A 23,519-nucleotide genomic window follows, 5' to 3' on the forward strand; every position below is an offset into this window, starting at 1 on the left:
TGTGAAAATTTTGGATATTTCACAGGTTTTTCCCATTCTGTAATAGGAAATTCAAGGACTCTTTAGAAGTATTCTATGAAAAATATGTCAGAGAGATATATTGGCATTAGCTTAGCATAGCTCAAGACTTAGTTAAATAATTTGTATGAATGTACCAAAATTTAATTCCCTGTCCTGCTTCTTCCAATTAAAGATAAAATCTGTGCCTTCTCAGAATGAAGATGAGCTCTTAAATACCCATCCACTGGCTAGTCTGTCCCACTTAGGGTTATTCTACCTTGAAAAAATACTGAAATACTTCTTGCAGTAGAGACTTGTACCACAATCCATCTGGCTGGTTTAGCCTCTAACAAAGACTGTGTGTGCAGCAGAAGAAGGTTTTGCTAGTTCTCTCTTTCCCTCTTCAGGACTTCCAGTTTTGATCCAAATAGTCTATGCTGGTAAACGTGGCATACCTGTTCCCATAGACAGTTTTGATTTTGAATACTGAACATTTTCAGATTTAAAAAAATATTAAAAAAAAACAACACAGGACATTTTTTATCAATTAAAAAATTTAGAAATCTCAATCAAACTGAAATCAATTGCTTTTTTTAACTGATAGAGTTGTCAAACTTATTTCACTAAGATTAGCACTGGTGCAGGAAAAGCCACTTTGGTACATTCTGCCTCATTGAAATACTACCTTATTTCACAGTGTCATGTCTCAGATGTGATTTTACAATATGACAAAATTGAGGACCTACAGCTGCAACAAATTAATTTAGAGGAACCTAAGGCAAAGGTTCTTTTTTTTTTTCCCTCAGACTTTAAAGTTATCTTTTTAACTTGGGTTTAAAAGCACTTTAATATTAACAACACTTAATAGTGCTACAACTAAATTTGCTCACTGAAACAAACAAGCTTTGGTTCTGAATTCAGTGTTTGTAAGCACAGTTTCTAATCACTGTCTGGGGTGCTGCCTGAGCCTCACAAGTTACTAGAAACTTATACTATTAAGAACACAATTGTCAGTTTTCCATTTTTTCTAACTTCCTGTGATAAACACTGAAGAGCTATTTTGGTGACCAGAATTCAGTTGTGGTGCATCCCAACTTAATTCCAGTAGTGATACTAGCCCTTTTTTCTTGGGCACTCTCAGAGTTTGGAGAGAAGCCCAGCCATATCCAGCTACTTAATTAATAATACATCACAGTTATTTCAGAAAATGTCTCTGATTTCTTCAGGCGATTGCATTTCTGTTTATTCTGTAATAAACTAATACATAGTACAGTCCTTAAAAAAAAGGTGGGTCATTCACGTGTTCTGGAAAACCTCTTTTATTTCAATATAATGACAATGCACCAACAATTCACTTGGTGTTTCTCTACTAATGCTCCAAGTAAGCAAAACTGCAGGGCAAACACTCCTCTTATTTTTCAATTTAAGAGACAGGAAAACTTACAATGGTAATGCTTAGTCAGAATTATTTTTCACAGATTGGGAAAAATTATAGTGCCATATTAAATAGAATACAATGAGCCCATTTTAAGGTACTGATTGATTTATTACACCAGCTGGATGAATCTGTACCTATAGCTATCAGCTGTATGATATCACAGGTATTTACACAGTCTTAAAGCTTACCAAATAATGTGTAAGAAACTAAGCTGGATATCATTTATTTATTTACAGGCTAATTCAGTGGGACTAGCTCATTATTGAGATACAATAAGGCTGAGCCTGGTCTAAAGTTTCTGTCTTTCCATATATAAATGCCTTGTATTTTTTGATTATTGTTGACTTATCATGGTGGAAAATTTTTTTTGGGGGAATTTGGTTTTGGAGCCTTTCTGATCTGAAGTTGCAGGATGTTCTTTCTCTTTAGACTGTATCAATCAGAGATCACTGAGAAGCTTGCAGCTATTGTCACACAAAGCATATACTAGCCATTTAATCTACACAATGGGAAGAGTACTCAGATATATCTCCATCAAAGCACTGACATTATTAACTGTGGTAAAACAAAACCTTGGCTGCTATAAGACTACAGCTCAATGTGATTATCACTGGGCTGCTTCTACCACACTTTATATTCCATTTACAAAGCTTTCTGGTTCTAAGTTAAAACTAATGAGTTATTTTCCCCAATTACTCTTGCAGAAGGCTAAAGCCATACAAGGAAAGACCATTTATTATTAATGAGTAGCTTAATATATGTCCAATGGGGTTCACATGACATGGTTTCCTACAGTAGCATAAATATATTCTATTGATACAGAAGCATGCAGGAGCCAATCTGGTTCCATCTAGTGGAAGTCACTTGATTTGCTTTTAACGTATATGTATATAAAACATTACCAACCCTTACAGTAATTTCTACATCTGACCATAACAAAATAAATCATTAAGAACAGGCTAAATGTTTCTGAATATTGGCCAAATCCATGATAGCACATGAGAAAGCAAAAAAATTATCCAGGGTCTCTGTAGATCAAGCTTAGTTCCACAAAAAGTTTTTGCAGAATCAGGTTCCCCATCCCAGTGAAAATTTTTTTAGACTAATTAATACATTTCATGGGACAAGCACACCATTGGCAGGAAAAAACAGGAACATTTTTTATAGAAGTCCTTCATTTAATACTTGTGCTTGCATTGTAATATTAAAAGATTATTGCAATTTAAGAAGCAAAGACTTTATATATATAAGATAATGCAAATCTATGTATTTACATTTAGGTAACATATATACACACGTATACTCCTACACATGTGCACTCTTTGCTGTCCGATTGCAAGAGACGTGAATCACTGCAAAGGGTGAGAGGAGTGAGGGAGTGGTCTTTGCCTTCTCAAGTATACCCTGTACCTGTTGTAAACATCCCCTACACCTGCAGTACCTTCCAATACTCACATGCCTGTGACAATGAGATCCTTCACCACCCAACTATGTGTACCTGACCACAAGCACCTGACCTGCAAAATCCATGCCAAGTAAAACTCCAGACCACAGATTCATAGCTGTTGTACATTAATATTGCACTGAGTTTATTGGAGCTGCTAATTTACTGGAGTTGAGAGCTTTGCCAAGGTTACTTTTATGATTTCACATTTGAGAATGACAAGATTAAAAATGTAATTTATCAACATTTTTTTTTAACTGGTGTAGAAGGTATTAGCAAAATGTGTAACTTGTTAAATTAGTTACTTGTGAACTCCACTTTATATTCTGTCAAAAAAACACACAAACAAGCCCTTGTTTTTCAAAGATATAAGCAGCAAGTTTCTAACTGTATAGTTATGCCATTCAACCAACATACATGTATCCAAATATATAATCATCCTGTACAAACATTTATTATCTTGATATCAATAGGCTGGTTTATTTATTAATACAGTACCACTTCCACAGCATATCAGCTTGTACAAGGACAATTTTTCTAAATGGCTCTGATGACCATCTAACCCCACCCTTTAAACGTTCACTGTAAAGCATCTTTGCAGCATTCAGTATATGATGGTGACAGCTTGCATGTATAAACAGGACATAATCATGTAGCATTTGGGTTTTTTTCTGAATTTTTCAGTTATGAATATACAATGTTGAGACTAATGAATTTCACCGTTTAGATTCACAGCATGAATTCGAGAACATCAGAGACCTAGAAATGGTTGCAATATATTTATTTTTCTTGATGAGAGTCAGACTTATTTCTGTTTTGTATTTTAAAAGTCCTAATACTTTAAATGGCAGAACACTTCTAATTTACTTGATTTTTTTAAAAAATTATTAATAGAAGATTGAATGTTACGGGTTACCTATTATGAAAAGAAATGTTATGTTCTAATTGGTTCTTCTGGGGAGAAGAAGTGATAGTTCTGTTTATAGCCACATTCATGCTGTCACTTTCCTGTATCACTAGGTAAAATAGGAAATATTATCATCATCATCACTACATTGACTTTCATTTCTGGAAAATTAATGTAAATAAATGCTGCAGCCAAACATAGAAATGAAGCAGTTTTAACCTGATTCACTCATCTTCCCAAAAGTGCTGTCCAGTGCTGAATTATATTTAATTTTATATTCTACCATGTCATACATATTCAATATCATAACTGCAGGCTGAATTTTGATATGTGTTTCTGGGTGTAGAGATGGGAGGACAAAGGAAGCTATCGACATATATGAAAAGGGGTTAGCATATTTGCTACTGAAACTTTATGTTGTTTTCCAATTTACCACGTATGGTGTAGCTACAAAAATTTAGATTAGCCAAAATAAACATCACTTGTTCAAAAACTTCTAAAAGCCTTTTATTGGCAGATAGCTTATCGGGTATTTTCTATAACAGATCAGCCAAAAAGTTCTGCTTTCTGGTAATTTCAATCCTCACTTTTCAGATACAAAATATTCTGCAAGAAATAGCAATGACCCCAAGTTGTTCCCCAGCCTTCAGGATATTTTAAGGGGTAGTCAGAATGGTAGATCATCTGATCCAAATGGAAGAAGGTAAAAAAAAAAAACCCAGCTAATCGAACACATCAGATTTCAGTTGGAGGGAGAACTGGTGGCTGATACTAATCTGGCAACCTTAACCATGATAACAGACATTTATAAAAGCTACAAGCATGCCAATAAATTTTTGAGGGCTGTTGTACATTATAACTTTTTAGTTTGTGCATTCTATAAATTGTAAAAATTGTTCTTGATCTCTAAAAAAAGTATCTGTGGATGGATCTGCTAAGAGTTCAAAGCCTGTTACCAAATGAAACACTTCCTCTACACATACTTTATTCTCACACCAGGAAGTAATATCAATTCCTGCATTCCTGTAAGCAAGAGTGATTTGATTATTATATAAAATCATGTACATGCTCCACTGCGCATGATTTCAGCAGTAACTTTCAAGTTTAAGGTCTTCAAATGCCTCGGTTTAGTTACAACTAGTGACTAAATACCAGGTGTTAGGTAAGGTTTGGTTTCAGATCCAATTTTTAGAAGAAGTTTTTACTCTCTGTACTCCTAGGAAATCCACAAAAGAATCGAAGCCCTTCGGTGATCTGCAGATGCAGCTTTGAAATTACATTGCATTTTTGCCTGCCCTTTTTTTTTTTGCATTGCCATAAATTTCTTTTTCTCCTTGATCAAAAAATCTGAAAGATTTTAACAGTTCAGCTAAGTATAAAAATGTATGAGTGTAGTTCAAATCCTCTTTCTATCACAGCACTCCTTTAAAATATCATACCTAACCTTCTAACCACTTTGATTAAATTCAGTGAATTTTACACAGCTCTAAACATTTCTGGGATTATACACTTTGATCCCAATTATATGACAACTATTTGATTACACAATACCACAATAGTAGGAATTATAAACCTACAGAAATGTTTAATAACTTAAAATTATCAAGGATTCCATTAAAGGTTTTAGAGGATTAGAAACAAGGTGTTGGGCAGAAGGTAAAGTCAAGGACATCAAGTACTCCTTTTAAGAAAAAAAAAAAAAAGGCGAGGGAAAAAAAAGCATTTCAGTTTAAAGAAGATGAAAGTTTTGCTAGGCTTTTTTATTATTATTACCTTTTTAAAATCTTTTTTTCCTTTTTTTTTTTTTTAAAAATTTTGAAAGCTATTTATATTTTCCTGCATATTTTACACAGAAGGGGTGCTAATTGTATGTACAACCCAGCTAAATCTGTCATGATCATTGTACCACCAGGAAAACAGGAAAAAACAGCTTTACATTAATGTATGTGCGTGCACACACACACACAGATGTATGCATATAGGAACATGGTTTTGTTTCCAGTTTTGATCCAGTGATATATTCCATCAAGTATAAACCGGCAAGAAACTTCAATTTCTGTAGGAAAAAGCGAAACTGTATGTGCAAGTTTAGATCAAGATAATCATTATGCTGACATTATGTAGAAGGTTTTCTTTAAAATGACATAACTATTAAAATCATGCTACAGTTTTTTTCTGTGCTGGGCTTCTTGAGCAACATTATATTCAATATCCCGATGCAAACATCTCACGACTTTCTGGGGCTTTCCATCAGAGTTGCACAATTTCAACTGCTTTATGGAGACATTGTCTGGCCAGGCACAGAGGAACATTAAGTTCTCTGAGAGAAGACTACTCACCATCAAGCTTGTAAGTTATAATTTCCATGACACTTAAACTCTTACTTGGAGATGCATTTTTAAGTCTAAACCTAAAAAACATTTAGTGTTAACATGAGTTAACATTAGTAACGTGAATATCTAGCACAAAACACAGACTGCATTTTTATAATTTTTCTGTGGAAAATTTACTACAATCATCCCAGTATGAGTGTAATTCCTATCTTTTGTATGAAGCACACATAAATAACAAGATGAGCAGGCAGGGGAGAGCTAAGTGTTTTTAGAACTTCAAGCACTGTAGAGTGAGTACCTGAAATTTCACTTCAGATGATTATATAAAGAATGAACCCTAAAATGTGATAAGAATTTGAACATCTCCCAAATGCTGCGTTCTAGTGTATAATTTCTTTTATGCCTGTGCTAACTCTTCTCAGCAATTTATATAATAGGTCATATTTTATCCTATTGACCAAACAACATTGATTTAAACCATCACATAATCTGTTTTTCTGTTTTCACAGCCCCTCACCCACTAACTACAGTTTCCCCATCATTTTTTTCCTTTATATTTATGTGTAATACAAAAAAAACCCCAAACCTTTGCCTTGTATATAAATATATAAGTATATCCAAAATACCCCCTTTATCGCCCCCAACATTTTCACATCTTTTTAGAATAATTAATAAGCAATCAAGAGAAACCTTTTTAGTTTCCTCTTCATTTGCTGTTATTTCATCTTGTCCATTTACATTTTCTGCTCATTAGAGCATCTTGTTATAGGGTACTAATGGGTCTTAGACCCTATGCCTTCTTGGATACTATATGCTTTTGAACCATCCCATGGCTTTTTTCTTTAACTGTGCAAAAGAAGAAAACATTTTTTTTTTCATGCTCTTTAAATCCATATTTTGGCTATTTGAGTTCAAACGTGAGCTGTTCTGGACTGCATGTTTATGCTGCAGAACAACAGATTGGTCTGTGCCTGTTGGATGTTATGGATCAACAGCAACATCAGCAGTTTCTGAACTGTGTGTATTTACGATTTGCTGTGATACCTACTGTAAGGATGGACAAATATTTCATTGGCCAGTTAAGCCTTATCACTCTGCAGAGATATGGAAACCTACCCTGTGCTTCCAGGGAGATGCTGGCATTAAGAATGATAAAAACCTTGGCACAATGTTTTCAAACTAAACTATTTGAGGCTTCTTAATGGTTCAGAAATTCAGTGTAGAATGGGTTAATTTCATGGTTTAAATCTTCAAAAACGCTTTTTTCAGAAATCTAGGTTGAAATGACATATAGGCAGAAGATAGCTGACACTTAGTAGCAATACAATACATAATTTTTGTGGAGTCTAGTTAAATCTTGGCAATACAAATACAGTAACTGACAGGACTTTAAGGCTTAAATATATATTTTTAAGAAGTGTCTAAACTGTGTGTTCAGCAGTGTTGGCTTGATGTATGTCTTCTATGGAAACTTCTGGTAGGCTTACAGATACTAATTCCTTTTTTCTTTCTGACATACACAAGCTGCCATGTCAAATCTACATTCATAAGCAGCTAAACACAGCATTATTAGCTCTTGTTTGCAGTTTTAAAAAATGAGTCCAAGCTCTAGCTTGATCACATGGTAGTATAAAGTTAAACAGTAAAAACTTTAAGGAGTTAAAAAGAATAGTTACTAAACAAAATACTGCCTTCCTGACCTCAGGGGCTTCCAGAGTTTTGTTTCCAATTATTAGCTCCTGACCTATAATTTTGTAAGCAATATGTGTTCAGAATTTTTGTAGCAATCATTAAGTAAATAAAAATTTAGATCTGTTTCTATTTCTTTGCAGGTCTGGGGTTCTTTTTGCTGTTTGTTTTAGTTTGGGTTGTTTTTTTTTTTTTAAAGAATGGAATTTACCATCTTTTTGTACCCTCTCAGGACTAGTTAAATCCCTCCTGAAACAGTTTTTGAACACCAGTCCTTTTATAGCTGAATAAAACCTGGTAAATCACAAGGAACAAAAGTCTCTACTGCAGTGTACGTGAAAAGATTTACAGTCATATGCTGTATTGAGCAGCATTGTTGAATACAGTATAGCATACTGCATCTTTGACAGGCTGAAAGAAACCACACGCCAGCTCTGATTTTAGACTTGCATAAGAGGCAGAACATGTCATATCTTCAGCACATCAGGAAATCAAGCAGTCAAAGGGATAGGGAAAAGAGGAACTAGGAAAGTAAGGTTCAACCTGTTTTTTGTTGTTGTCCTACATAATACATAATATTCCCAGGTTCAGCTTATTGCCATTTATATGCTCCCCAGGCAATTATACAGCACGTATTCACTTTAACATTAGTAGCAATGAGAGGCTACAAACAAGATTTTGTGTAACACCATTTAACCCAAATTGTCTGGGGAAGAAGGAAGAAAATGTCACCCAATCTGTGTTGCCTAAGTACTTTCAGATCATCAGAGCAGCCAGGTTAGTATTTCAATCACTTTCTGTTTCTTCTGGAACTATCTGCATTAATCCATTCTTTGACAAAAAGGGAACTTATCTTCAAGTTTCAATCAGATAAGAATTCTGTGAAAGGAATAATGGCCCTCCATTTATTTCTTAAAGATATTCAAACACGATTCTCAAATAAATTAAATCTCAGGTAGCAGCATGATGTGTCCTCACATTTACTATGGAGTGCTGGGAGGGGAGGATTCAAAGTTACATCACGTGGGTGAAGCTGTGACTACAATCCTGAATGTTCAAGAAAAAGATGACCAACAACAGAAGAAAAAGTAGTATGTTTATGTGCATATAAGAAAAAAGAAAACAAACAAAAAACTCCAGCATATAGTCTGATCGATATAGCCTTTCTCATGCTACAAGTATAAAGAGTGAGGATGATGGAGAGAATGTATGGATTATTCTTAAGAAAAGACACAATTTTCAAATGAAATGCCGCAAACCTTGACAGGTTCTGCATGATTCTATCTCATATTAATGACTTATAGAGTGAAACTGATATATTACTGTACTGTCAAAATACCATATGGCCAAAATGGCACCTGGAGGTCTTAATTTACCTTCTAAAAAAGGAGACATTTGAAAAGTTAATGGCAATTTGTGAGAAGTTTGGGGTTTTGTTCGTGCTTAATCCATACATAACTACATTTTGCATAAATTAGCATGAAGTCTATCTCAGGCTGTTTAGGATGGTAGTTGATTTTCAACCCCCACAAAAAAATGTTAATTTTTGTTTAAAAGTATTTATATTAAAGATGATCCACACTTTAAATCCTAGTTTCAGAAAGCCCTAAGCTTTGGCAAGCGGGTTCACAACCGCAACCCAGTTTTTGACTAGAATATTATGCAAGACCCATATTCTCTTGCTAATCTGGCTAGTACAATACTTGACCTCTTGATACAGATTTGAATGCTAATGCATGGACTCTCCTCATTAGAGGCACATTGATTGATGTAGAGAAAAAATCTTTAAAAAGATAGCCATTCACCTGCAAATGTCGAAGTATCTACGTCTTTTCATAGTACATCACCTTATTCCTCTGATTGCATACAAGCCTCCTTCCCTAAGACTACATTATGGTCAATTACAAAAAGGGTTTCATCTTTTGAAGACACTTTTCATTGGTTGAATTACATGCAATTGTCTAAAAAAATGAATTAAGCTGCAATACACTTAGGAAAGTAGGATAGGTCATACAGGATCAGAGAGTCCAACAAACTTGATATCCTCCTTCCATATAGGACAGTCCTAATTCGTTAGACAAATGTCAAAGCCTACAGAATTTCACACATCTCTGCCTCTGCTTAGCTATAGAGCTGGATAATCACAGAATCACAGAATAATTCAGGTTGGAAGGGAGCTCTGGAGTCATCTAGTCCAACCTCCTGCTTGAATAATGAACTGAACAATGCCTTCCTGGCTCCAGCACCAACTAGTTTCTATTGGAACACGAAGCTTTTTTATAGCCTTTTGTAATGCACATATACAAGCTACAGGTGATATTTCTGGACAAAAAATAGCCCACTATCAAGTATTACTATAATAATACAGGTTTAAGCAGACCTTTCATTTTATCTATGAATGCCAGGTGGTATGTCTCCATTGGCATACCCCAGCTCCTGCCATTATATAATGTACTTAAAGGTATCTGCAGATCAGTTCATTGGTTGGGCATGACTACCTGAATTTTATTATTTAATCTTGGAAAGCTTTTCAGCTCTATATGACTCCCAATGCTCTCAGTCCCCCTACTTTCTCCCTAAATTATTGTTATTTATCTGCAAGACAGAAAGAAGCTAAGGTGAGGTCCTGTCTCATTTATGGTTACCAAAACTTAATTTAGCAAGTGTATGATTGCAGGAGAATAAAGACAGAAGAGCTGATTCCCTCTTACCTCATGCCACTATAAATTCATTTCCTTAATGTAAGAAAAGATATTTGGGATACATGCTCAACTTCCTATTTTGTGTTTTTAAGAGCAGATACACAAATCAGACTTTCAGTTGTATCCATTTCCAAATCCATTACCATCTGGGGTTTCGGTGGAATTATTATGAAATTAAAAGCAGAAAGTAGATCTTTGGCTTTTCTCTCCTCCTTCCCTCCCCCCCCCCCCCCCCTTTTCTTTTTGAGGGGGGTGTGTGTGAATTTTTTAAAAAAGCAATTGGGTTTTTGAGAAAATACAAACCATACAGCGTTTCTAAGCACACTAGAGACTTTTTTTTTTTTTTTTTTTTTTTTTTTTTACGCAGGGATTTATATTACCAATTATTCACTGACTTAGCCAAATGAAAGGGAACTGAAGCTGTTCTCCTAAGCAAAGTTTTCTGTTCTCTGAAAAAGCTTACCAAGAAATGGATACTTTAGCAAGGGGGCAATGACAATAGATGTTGCACGTTGCACGGAAAAAGAAGTCTTTTATAAACCAATCAATTTACTTTCTGCTTAGCACATATCCAATGACTGTTTGATTGTGTATCTTCAATGATAAAGGGTAGTGATTATCTTCTTTGTAGAATGTTCTCACAGATTTGTACAATGACTTAAAGATCACAGGCAACAGGAAAACTACCTCTTTCCCCCAAATTTCACATTGTTCAAGGCTAAGATCCTGCCCAGGCATCTCCCTGGGAAGCAGGTTTTTTTGGACAGTTGCAGAGCTCTTGCTCAAGTTTTAGACCATTAGACACTGACCAGAAACCTACTGCAAACTCCAGTATTTGCTATCATATCTTGCTTACTTTGGCGCAGCTGCCCATGGATGCCAGGCAGAACTGGTGCTCTTCCCAGCACACGGGCTAGGTGGCTGCGCATCACAAACACAACACAGGCTAAATTATCCATCTGCCATGGAAATCTCGGAAGTGCTGGAACAGTTCTGTGTTTTCCACTCTTTCTGCTGCCTCCAGTGCAACTGAGAGCACCAGGATAGCATTTTCCCTCTTCCTAAAGCAAAGAATAGAGGCAGAAGTTGCAACTTGAGTCAAAAGAAGAAGCAAAAATCCCATTGAATCAAAAACCACCTAGCGTGAAATGCAGTAACTTAAAATAACTGAGAACAACCTTCAGCAAGTAGGGGTGAAGCAACAAAATTTTCCCCTTTCACTAAGAAAGGTGTTTCAGCCACTTGAACATGTAAAGATAAGAATAATTTGAATACTCGTTTACCTTTTGAAAACAGAACTTAATTTGAGGAAAAATTATGTCATGAATTACCTCCATCTTTTGGAAGGAAAGGTTTGAGGACTGAGAAAGTATAATGTGTTTTCCTTAGTGTTGTGATATAAGAGAACAGGATGTACTTTTGACAGCTTTGTGATTTTTAATGTTACTTTTGTTGCATTGTGTTTATTTCGCCCTGCAAAATGTGAAAAGAATAAGGCATGTGGGTATTTTCTGTACTAAGCTACACAATATTAATTCACAACTATCTTTCCAAGTCTTGCATTGCAGCATGCTTCAAGGAAGAGCATGTAAAGCTAATCTTGGACATGGATGCTTCCTGAGTAACAGATAAAGATTAAAATGAAGGTCCTTCTTTCTTCTGTAATTAAAGGTTATGTTATGCTACTTTGCCTTAAAAGTAACTGCTCTGGACTTTTCCAGTTTATGCTATGATTTGGCACTAAAGTAGAACTTAATGTGTTACTTTTCTGTTTTTCTTGAAAATTTAGCACTTTGCTCTGCTAGACAGCTAATGATTGCTTCCACTTCAATAAAAAAATAAAAAAGAAAAAGAAATCCATCTCCTTTTAAGGATCAGCTGGAGAGTATTTTACTGGCTTGTAACAAGCCATATTTCAGCCGATAGTTTATTTTCTTTTTCAGATACTACAAATTTTATGGAACACCCAAAGACAGTTTGTATTTCTGGTCAAGAAGAGTGAAAAGTGTTTGCCAAAGGGATTTGTCCTACTACTGAGAAAGAGAGCATCAGAAGCATCAGGTTGCTCCCTCCTCAGAATATTTCTGGAGAACTGAAATCAGGTCAAGAACTGAAGTCAGGTTGATATTTCAATATTCCATAGTAAATATCATTAGCATTGTGGTGCTGGAAATAATATTTGCTTTGATTTTTTGTTTGGGTTTTTTTTGCTACTGTGGATTCTCAAGAAATGACGCTTGTTTAACTAAATAAGCGTTTCTGGAAATGGCTTCACTGTGAATTCAGAGGTATCACGGCACCTTTGAACAGAAGGAGCTATGTGGTCATTACAGTCCCTTCATTCTCTCAAGTGCTGCCCCATATGTTTTCTGTAAGCACTCACATACAATGAACATACTTGGGTCTCTCCACAACAGAGGGTTTCTCTGTCTTACATAGAAGCATTTAGAGCCTTATACTTTTGTCTTCACCTCATTTTTAAGTCCACCTGCTCAAAGCTGGTCATCCTTATGACCTGAGGAGAACAGGATGGATCATTCTGTAAATATTCACATACCCTGTAACACTCCTGGAGCCTGGAATTTGTTTATTTTCTTTTAATTGCTACTCTCACCATTGGCTGAACTGGATGTCCCTGAGGTTCTCCAAGTCCTACAGAAAATAACAGACCAACATCTTGCCAGCTAAAGTAAAAACAAATTTTGAAAGTGATGCCTTAAAACTGTTATGGAGGGACAACAAATTCCAAAGGGCTTGCACTCTGGAAACTCTACTGTCTAAACTTGCCTGTCTTCAGAGTTATCCCTTATAAGCTGCCTTGTTTGGCAAATACCCTCTTAGAACCACTGGCATGTGGAACGTTTTGAACATGGCCATTTTACTCCAGAATTTGCAGTGTTGCAAAAGCACATTATTTCTTGCAATAATCAGCAATAATAATTTCAGAGCTATGTCCTATTCTTATATAAATTAAAAATATTTTGTTTCTACTGAGGCTCCAAAGCTAGGTATACACCATACTGTGTTGATGAACCGGGTATTTCTATCTGATATGTTCATTAAAAATTAAAAGCTTTGAGGCTTCACCTCTCTTGAAAGAAAATAAGCCATTGCAAGTGTATGTTCTCCTTGCTACACTGGTAGTCCATCATTATAACTAACAACACTTCAGGCCTAGGAAACCACAGATCCAGAACAATACACCCTGCATAATTAATATACTGGATGGTTTAAAGCTTCTATTATCCTGACATCTGAATTTTCTAATTCCAAAGGACTGCCAGGCTTCCTTGCAGATCTCAGTGACCAAGGCCATACTTTGCGACATGTTCTTTTATTAGTCATTCTCACTGCATAGACTGCTGCAGTAGACTGGTATTTTCTGAAATCCTGCATGCTGGCACTTTGGAAACCAGTGACTATCTCTTGAGAAGATAGGTCTGTTTTATGTCCAACCCAGAGTTTGTGATCTCTACCAACAATGAAGCTGTGGTTTTCAGAAAGTGGATAAAACTCTAGGAAACAAGCTGAGCCCAGGTAATTATATGCAAACTGTAAAAAAAAAAATCATCAGATAAGCCCATCAAACAGCAGTTTCCAGATTGTGGTCTATAGATTAGTGGGTGGTCTGTGAATCTATGCTCAGCAGCCTGCAGTTGCTCCAGAGAAGCTATTATTTTATTTTCATTTATATAATCTTAAAGAAAGTTTTAAATTAAAAGTTTAATGCTAGGGCTGAATCCATAAAAAAACTTAATACATATTAGGTACAGTGATCAAAAAAAGTTTGAGAACCATCATATTAAATGTATGTCATTAATAGCATCTACTTGATAGATAGTCCCATGCTGCAATGCAATGGGCAGATGGCCATTAGACTCACATCATACAAAAGAACACAGAACATCACGTTGAACATGAAAGTTAGACTTAAAAGTTTTATAACCTTATTTATTAATTTGTCTTTATATAAATCTCCTCTCAGCTTTCTGACCTGGAAACTACTTTTTTTAAATTAACGTTTTCAGAGAAAACCATAAAACTGACACAATTATTTTTCAGTGTTATGAATATTCCCATGTTAGGGAGAATAAGCACATTTAATTTGTGCCCAATAGCTTTTCTTAACAATAAAAATGCTTGAAAATCCACTTAAGTCTTTTACTTATTTTTTTTAACTGAAGTTTTACATACTTCAGTTATATGAAGGTTTATATACTTCAGCTCCATTTCCCTAGTTGTGTGGTTCCTAATGGCTTCATTCAACATGCAAAAATACAAAACGCACATGTTCTTCAGCAGCTCCTTGAAATACCCTTTTTCGAAGACATTTGGCTAAGTGTCTTTAACTGAGAGCCAGTGTCTTTAACTGGGATGTGTTTTCTGACAAGCTCAAGTATTTTAGTAATTCAAATTCTACAGAAGAGCAATGCAACATGTAAAGCTACTTTTAAAATATCTTTTAACCGTATCACTACCTTCTAAAACCAAGACATGTATTTCCAGTTTTCATTAAAGTCAGACAGCTGATGATACTTACCACATCTATAGTATTCTTCTCATGACCATCTCTTTCTCTCTGTAAACTGACATGCCTAAATTATTTATCTCAATATTAAGGTTTTCAACTTTACATTTTAAAGGTAACATAGCAAATGGGAATTTCTTTCTTAACCAGTCCTGAGCTGAGAAAATGAAAATATGTTAAAGAAAAAGAAAAAAAAAAAAAAAAAAGAAAAAATTCATCTTGAAAGACTTGTTTTCATTACTTCCTTGCTTTGTATGCCTTTCTATGTATTGGAAGATAAAGAAAAGAACATTATGTTTTCTTGTGAAAGGATGGGGGGGAGGGGGGGGGGGAATGAGGGTGGTAAAAAGTATTGGAATGGAAAAGGCTGCTGTTTTCATGTAAAAAAATGGCATGTTTTACCTTGTACTCTGGGGTTCCAAATTGCCAATCTTGTGATGCGCTGTCACAACTTATGCGTGACTGACTGGTTACAGAGCCTGCTGATCTATATGGAGAGGTGAGAATTTGTCACTGTGCATAAGCAGAGAGATCAGTCAGATATAGTGATAGATCTGTTCTTTGCCTAGATTCGTCTGCTGCTATATTAGGGTGGCTCAGCGGCTGCCAAATCAAATTCTGAGCCTAGTTTTGTGGTTGAAAAAACAGGAAAAAGAAGTAGTGATGTCCTGACACAATCACTTTGGGATGCAATAACCATGGAGAAAAAAACGCTCTTATAACTTCTGTGGTGCTGTGCTCCGTCTTCCAGGGCAGCTACAGTGGTCCTGGAGTTATTTCATAATCTTTCCCTGGTCACTGCAGTACACTCACAACACAGTTACAGCATAGCACAATGTGGTAACAGGTACCTACCTCTCCTGGGGCTGTCAGTAATGAAAATATTTTTTATAGCTAAATGTGTCACTACCAAAACCCATAAAACAGTATCACAGCACTATTACGGAGAACCTCTGCTTGCAGGGAGATGGAGAGCCCTCATGCAGTGTTTGAAGTAGCATACAATGGTCTACTTGGTTTTTTTAGGCTTGCTTTAAAATTGCGGATCCCTTGCTACCTACAAACAGGTAGGCTCTAAGTGGGCTGATTCTCAGACAAAACCACCCCTGTCTAGAAGCCAAGTCAGTGTGGAGTTCTACCAGCAATAACGTTATTGGATGACATGCTGACTTTTTAAGTGCAAGCATTGCCATATACCAACATAACTCAGTGGACTGAGATGGTTTATGCTTATCTCAGTTCAGAGCTCAGGTAGAGGTGGGATGCAAGCAAATCACAGTCTCTGCTCAAATATCTGGCACTCCAAGCAGGAGCTCATGAGATCTGCAGGGAGAAGAGTCCATCTTGCCTCTGCAAACCTACCTGACGCTGTAATGTCTCTACTAGAGGCACAGGTGACAGCTTAGAGAAAGCCACATGTAGCATCCACTCCCAGTCAAAAATGAAAACACATGGCAGTGGAAGAAGGGATGAACAGTATGAACTGGAATGTGCTGGATGCCTGCATAGTTAATGCTCCATTCCTGCCTGTGTCTCCTCCTTCGTCTCCCTTCTGTGATTGGTTCAGGGACTCTCCCTCCATCACAATCTCCCCAACATGCTGTGCTTTGTCAGAACTCTTGACCATAGGCAGATTAGACCTAAAAGTTGATAATTAAACATAACTACTTTAATAAAATAACACATCAAAACTATAATTATCTAACAGCTAGAGAGATTTCAGTAGAGTTGCAGTGGTATAAAATTGACAAAGTGAGGTGTGAGGCACACAAAGGGCTTACAGAAGCCTTTTCCAGCCCATGTCCGTGCTTTTTGAGAAGCTACAGACGTACTTGAGACTGCTGGCCTAAATATAGGTCAATGTCTGTCCCTCTTCAGGGATTTTAGACAATTCTGTCTATCCCTTCTTGTGCAATGTAGTTGCTGGTCTCCTATTTGTGGTGGTGATTTATAGTCTCAGTTATTATTTTTTAATATAAAGAAGTCATTAGGGATATAATATCAACTGTACCAAGTGTATTTAATTATATTGCTTGAAGGCTACTTTACTGCTGGTGGACAGAAGACTCCACTAAGAATTTCGCATTCCTTACTACTTGTTGAAGAAAAAGCAGTAGAATGTATTTTACCTTTTTTTTCCCCACTGGCATAGTGTAATAGTAGCTGTATTAGTTTTCATTTATATAGATTAAGGTAAGTGTTGGTATGCAGCAGTTTGTAATGATGGGACAAAGAACCAGAGTTCCTCAACAATTATTTCCAGAGCTGACTCCGATTTGCAGCATGAGCTTGAGCAAGGCACTTATCACATCATCCACACGGTGTTAGGGCTGCAAAACCTCATTCAACACAGCCGGGATGCTTCCTCTTGCTCAAATATCTTTAGAAAAGAGACCTTGCTGTGTACAGCACACTGTGCTGACTACTGTGTACAAAGTTGGCCATTAGTTCCCCAGGTGGTTTGTCCCTTAAATGGGAGACCACAAAATAAACCAGTCACTCATCATCACAGTGTAGCTGAAAAGCAATGCAACTATCTGTTGCCACAGAGTGAAATAACCAGCGGGTTGTTCAGCGGTGCCTTCACACCTGAAGCACAATAGTGCTATGAACACTGTATTGTTTGCAAGAGTCATTTTATTTAGGGTTCCACTGGAAGCAAAAAGAGCATTGTTTTATAACAAACTGGCACAAAACACAAACCTAACATTAAACAGAGCTCTTCAAGTACTCCACCAAATTCCGAAAGAAAAAATATTGCACATTTTCAATTTCCCTGAAAGCAGCAGCAACAAAGAGTAAACTTGTGGAACAGTTATTGTTATGTGCAGTGCTGTTTCTTACAGAACTGTCTGTTTGTCATTGGTGTCTTTTTAATCATGCCTGTTATGCTGGATTTTAAAGCTTAGTAAACACTTTACAAATCCACTCTGGTTTTAGACAGGCTTGTTCTTTGTGAAAGCTGAAATGACTGGATTCATCAAGGGCAAAACCCATACACAGTGCAGGCATAATCTTTCTGTGTACTGCAGTACGATGAGGAATCAAGGTGGCAGCAAATGAGTAGATCAAAGAAGACAGAGCTGCCCTGTTGGTGCTGCTACAGTATTTTCCTTACTTTCATATAGAACTAAACACTTTACTTGACATGTCAAATAGCTGTCACAGAAGCTTATTTTTCCTGCATTTTACAACTGACATGCAGTGTCATAGTTAACCAGAGTCTATTGGTTCAACATGCAATAATAGGTTCAGCAAAAAAATGCGTGTACAAACTTATACATGCACCCTAAGGGAACATGATGGAGCTTTCCACAAATGCTGCACATGTATCATCGGACAACTTAGGAAAGAATACCATGATCACATATATAGTATTTTTGATTAATCAAAAAAGTTTTACTATTTCGGTTTTTATATTCTAGAGTGAATCAATAATGAATGGTTCGAACAGAGAGCAAAAAGGTGGTGGAACACGGCCTGAGAAGATGTGGCTATATACGTGTGCCTTTCTGTGTGTGTATACACACATACTTGAATGTACATTATATATAAAATTATATATACATATATATGCATATATATATAGACATACACACAAAAAATCTGCAGATGCTTTTGAGTATGCTTTTCATTTCATTACTTAACATTTGCACAAAACAACACCAGTAGACACAATATTATCTACTGTAGTAAATGTATTTTCTAAAGACTAGGGATTGGGAGAGCTACTTAAGGAAAAGTAGCCTTGACAGAATGTGCAGCTTGGAATCTGGCTTCAGCACACCAGATCAGTTTATTTTCAGCTAGAGAGACAACTTGTCAGCTCAGCTAAAAAAGATCACTGCATTTCTTCATGCAGTGCTAGCTTTCCAGAAGTTTAAGAGTTTCCAAAAATCTCTGAACTCATGAACCCAAACATCAGCTGAGCCAATATTCTCAAGGTAGAATATTTTCAATAGAAATATTCCACATAAGTGGCACTATCCATGTTTATGACTCACAGATCGAGCCTCAAGGACTGTGTATATAAGGGAGAGCCTCAGACTGTTGAAAAATATTGCCGCTTTTAATGGTCGAATGGTGTTATAGCTTTTAATGTGAAAAGCCTGTCATTTCTAACAGTTCATTTTTACATTAGCCACGGATAATCAGACCATTACTTAAAATGTAAATTTAAAAAAAAAAAACACAAACAGAAAAACCCACATTTCAAAATAAGTCACAACTTCATGCACGTTTGAAAAGATTTACCTACAAAATGCTGGCAGGACTGGCATCTGCCAGTAAGCAAAGTACTACTACCCTGAAATATTACATGGAAAGTACTATTATGTTGAAAGTAATACATCTATGTATACCTGGATGCTTGGCCTGATTTCAAAATGACCTGGTATGCTTCACTGAAAATATTTGTTTGCATTAAAGAAAAGAGTACCTGGAGGCTGGAAGATTTGGGGTTGACATTACAGCTGCTTTGCTTTTCCTTTAAGATTAGTAAACCAATCTGCATTCAAAAAGTATGTTATATTTAGCAGATGCTGGTGAGAAAGAAAATTCCTACAACTACAGAGCAGGTATTGAAAGCAAATAGTGCCAGCCACTGTATAGGCAGGCCGCTTGGCAGTTCAGTTTGATTAGTTGTCATCGGCTTCATAAAATAATTAGTAAAAATGCCAGTGTGCTGCTTGTCAGTTTACAGCTTTAAAGAGGTGTTAGCTCATACTGATAGACAGCACTGCTCTTTTCCAGTATAGCAAAAGCAAGAGTACAGTAAAGCAAACCCATAAATATTAATATGTATCATCAGGTTTACCACTTAGGAATGTCACCTTGTGATTAATGGGGTGAGAGCCTGTGAGCTGTAAAGCAAAGCTGAGCTGAACGAGAAGTGCGTGTAGACTAAAATATAATTCTTATTGTACATTTCAGCATATTGACAATTTAAAAAATAAGATAATAATAACTATTAATCACAATATGCAGAATAATGAACAGTTTCATACTAGTATATGCAGGAAGATGCCGTCCCGTTTCAGGCAGTGCACTACACAAATTCATTCATGCACAGGCTAAATTCTTATTTGCTCTGTGCAGGTACTAAAACTGCAGTAACATTTTTGGCAAAAGGCAAATATTGCCTTTTACCAACAGGTATGCTCCTCTTTCCTCATTGATTGCCTCCAAAATTACACTCAGATGTTTGATCAGTGTGTATGTATTTATAAAATCTAAGTGTGGTGGCCACTTACACGCACTGGCAGACTTGAATGTGGTGACACATCCAAACTTTGGGAGATTTGCAGAACTTTCTGGAGTTCTGAATGTATGCCAGCGGGTGAAGAGCTACTTTATATAATATGCTTTACGTAAGACACTCTTTATGAGTCAGACTTCTCACAATATAGCCATTGTGCGTACCAGCACCCTGCAGAGGGTTCAGCATCATGTCTGATCTAATTCATGTTAAGGTTTTGCTCTTTAAATGATTGAATCTTAAAGCCTTCATGGACTATTATGAGAGGGCTTTAGTTCCACTGACTTCACCACTACAAAGTTCCTAATGCCATACAAAACAAATACTTTTCTGCAACACTGTAATATACTTCTAATTTTTATTTAATAATGAATTTATTTAATAATGAAAAACTTATTGAACATTATTTTGTATTCCTTTTTTTTTTAAAAAAAAATGTATATTGATATCTGAGTCCTGTTTACTAACAAGCTTCCTATGAAACAAGAGTCACAGTGTATTCCTGCAATCCCTCCCACCTTATTTTCTGCAAAAAGAAAGGTTAAAAATTCTCTAAAGAAGGACAATGTGGAAAAAAGAAAATAATGATGCCATCAAACCAAGGGACCTAATTGGTGAAATTTGCTCTTTTTACTTATGCAATGCTATCTCCACTGGCCATTATAAAAAAAATATATATATATAAAATATTTTAATCAGTGTTTTCTGGTGATTTACTACCTGTCTGTCATTTTGTAACACATATTTCAGTGTTTGCTAGTAACAGCCATATCACATTCACAATAGCTGACGTGCTAGCTGGAACAATCCAATTATTTACAACAATAATGTAAGTAGCGTCTCAGCTAAAACTTCTTTTCTGATACATTCCTCTGCCAATTAATAACTGGAAAATTCCCTTAGTTTATATGAGATCATAAGAGATGTGAAAAAGCAATGTGCCAAACCCTTTCCCGTAGATTTTTCCCAAGGAGTGTCTCAGTCTCTGGCTAACGCACTGCCTCCATCCCAGCAGAAGAAAAAGAATGTGACAGCACAAACACTTCTTTTAAACCAGGGTTGAGAATAATTACTACTATAAGCTCCTGTGATGCATTTTATTGCTCTGCCATGTGGAAGTCTGATTTAGAAAAAAATGTTGGTTTCTGCACTGCAGGCTGTGCGATACATACGCGCATCTGCATCCATCAGCAAGTTTGCAGATGACACCAAGCTGTGTGGTGTTGTTGATACACCAGAGGGATGGGATGTCATTCAGAGGGACCTGGACAGGCTGGAGAGGTGGGCCCAGATGAACCTCACGAGGTTCAACAAAAGCAAGTGCAGGATTCTGCACCTGGGAAGAAACAAACCTCAGTATAAATACAGACTGGGGGATGAGGTATTAGAAAGCAGCCCTGAGGAAAGGGACTTGGGGGTGCTGATGGATGAGAAGCTGGACATGAGCAGGCAATGTGCTCTTGCAGCCCAGAAGGCCAATCCCATCCTGGGCTGCATCAAAAGAAGTGTTGCCAGCAGATCCAGAGAGGTGATTCTGCCACTTTACTCTGCTCTGGTGAGACCTCACCTGGAGTACTGTGTGCAGGTCTGGAGCCCTCAATATAGAAAGGACATGGACCTGATGGAGCGGGTCCAGAGGAGGGCCACCAAAATGATCAGGGGGCTGGAGCACCTCTGCTATGAGGACAGACTGAGGGAGCTGGGGTTGTTCAGCTTGGAGAAAAGGAGGCTCCGGGGAGACCTCATAGCGGCCTTCCAGTACCTGAGGGGGGCCTACAGGAAGGCTGGGGAGGGTCTGTTTACAAAGGCCTGCAGTGACAGGACGAGGGGCAATGGTTTTAAGTTGGAGAAGGGGAGATTTAGATTGGATATTAGGAAAAAGTTCTTTACCATGAGGGTGGTGGAACACAGGAACAGGTTGCCCAGGGAGGTGGTTGAGGCCCCTTCCCTTGAGATATTCAAGGTGAAGCTCGACGAGGCCCTGGGCAACCTGGTCTAGTTGGGGGTGTCCCTGCTGACTGCGGGGAGGTCGGACTAGATGACCTTTGGACGTCCCTTCCGGCCTGGACCAATCTATGAATCTATGAATCTGTGTTTGGGCATGAGTAAGGCAGAGGAGAGGGCTAGGGTCTGGATTTATACACCCAGACACCAAAGTTCAATGGCTCATCATCTTCTACATAGAAGTGATGGATCTATGTAACTACACATGCCTTATTCTGTTAGTTGTACATTTGAAACCTAAAGTCCATGCAACAGCTTAGAAATATCTGTTAGCAGTCTAGAAAGGAATAAATTAAGCTTATTTAGGTACAAGAGTGTCCATGCAATCTGTTAAACAAGAAACCACCTTTATTTGGTTTACTTTCAACACAATCAATAGGGAGGTTTATGATTTTCCTTTTGATATTGGAAAAACTTTTTCCAACTTTGAATATTTAGGCAAATTTAATCCCCTCCCCCCTTCTTTAGCATCACATAATCTAGGTGCTATTGACGATCATTGGTGTGAATCAGCCATCTTGCCTTTTTACCAGGTTATTCAGGACTCCTCTTTTGTTAGTGCTGGAAGTACTATCCTAACATAAAAGCACTGTACAGACATTTTCACAAAGAATTCATTTTAAATGCAGTGTGAAAAGTTGCATGAACTTTGGGTACAGGTCTAAATGCTAGCACAGACCTCACAGAAAACTCCTGGGTTACCATGGCAAAATAGACTTTTGCTGGATCTCGTAAGTTTTCCTTGGTTCCACGATTCAGTAAGAAATTAATAAATACTAATTTATCACAAAAACATTTTCTTATAGCAATACTATATGAAATATATGAAATACTATCAGTCTAGCAAAGGCAAGAATTTGGTTCATATTCAAGAGAAGGTTATAGGGCCATTGAAGCCTTTCATATAGCCTCACTGTAATGAACAATTTCGAGCAGCATGTTTTCAGAAGGATTCCTTAATATTTCTCTCCCTCTCTAGCACGTATTTTGATGTTGTTCCATTGTCTTTTCTCCTTCTTTCAGCAACTTCCACTTTTCTAACTATTCTTATCATACACAGCTTCCCATTAATTCTTCACTTGCTATTTTGAGATTTACTCTTCTTGAAGGGTCTTCTTGTCAAAATACTGTCAAGGTGTCAAAATACTTCTTTTAGACTTCTCCTCTCCCTACTGCAGCATTATTCCGGACCCTCTACACTGAAGGTCTACTTGTAC

The sequence above is a fragment of the Numenius arquata genome, chromosome Z (assembly GCF_964106895.1).
Source record: "Numenius arquata chromosome Z, bNumArq3.hap1.1, whole genome shotgun sequence".
Lineage (NCBI taxonomy): Eukaryota > Metazoa > Chordata > Aves > Charadriiformes > Scolopacidae > Numenius > Numenius arquata.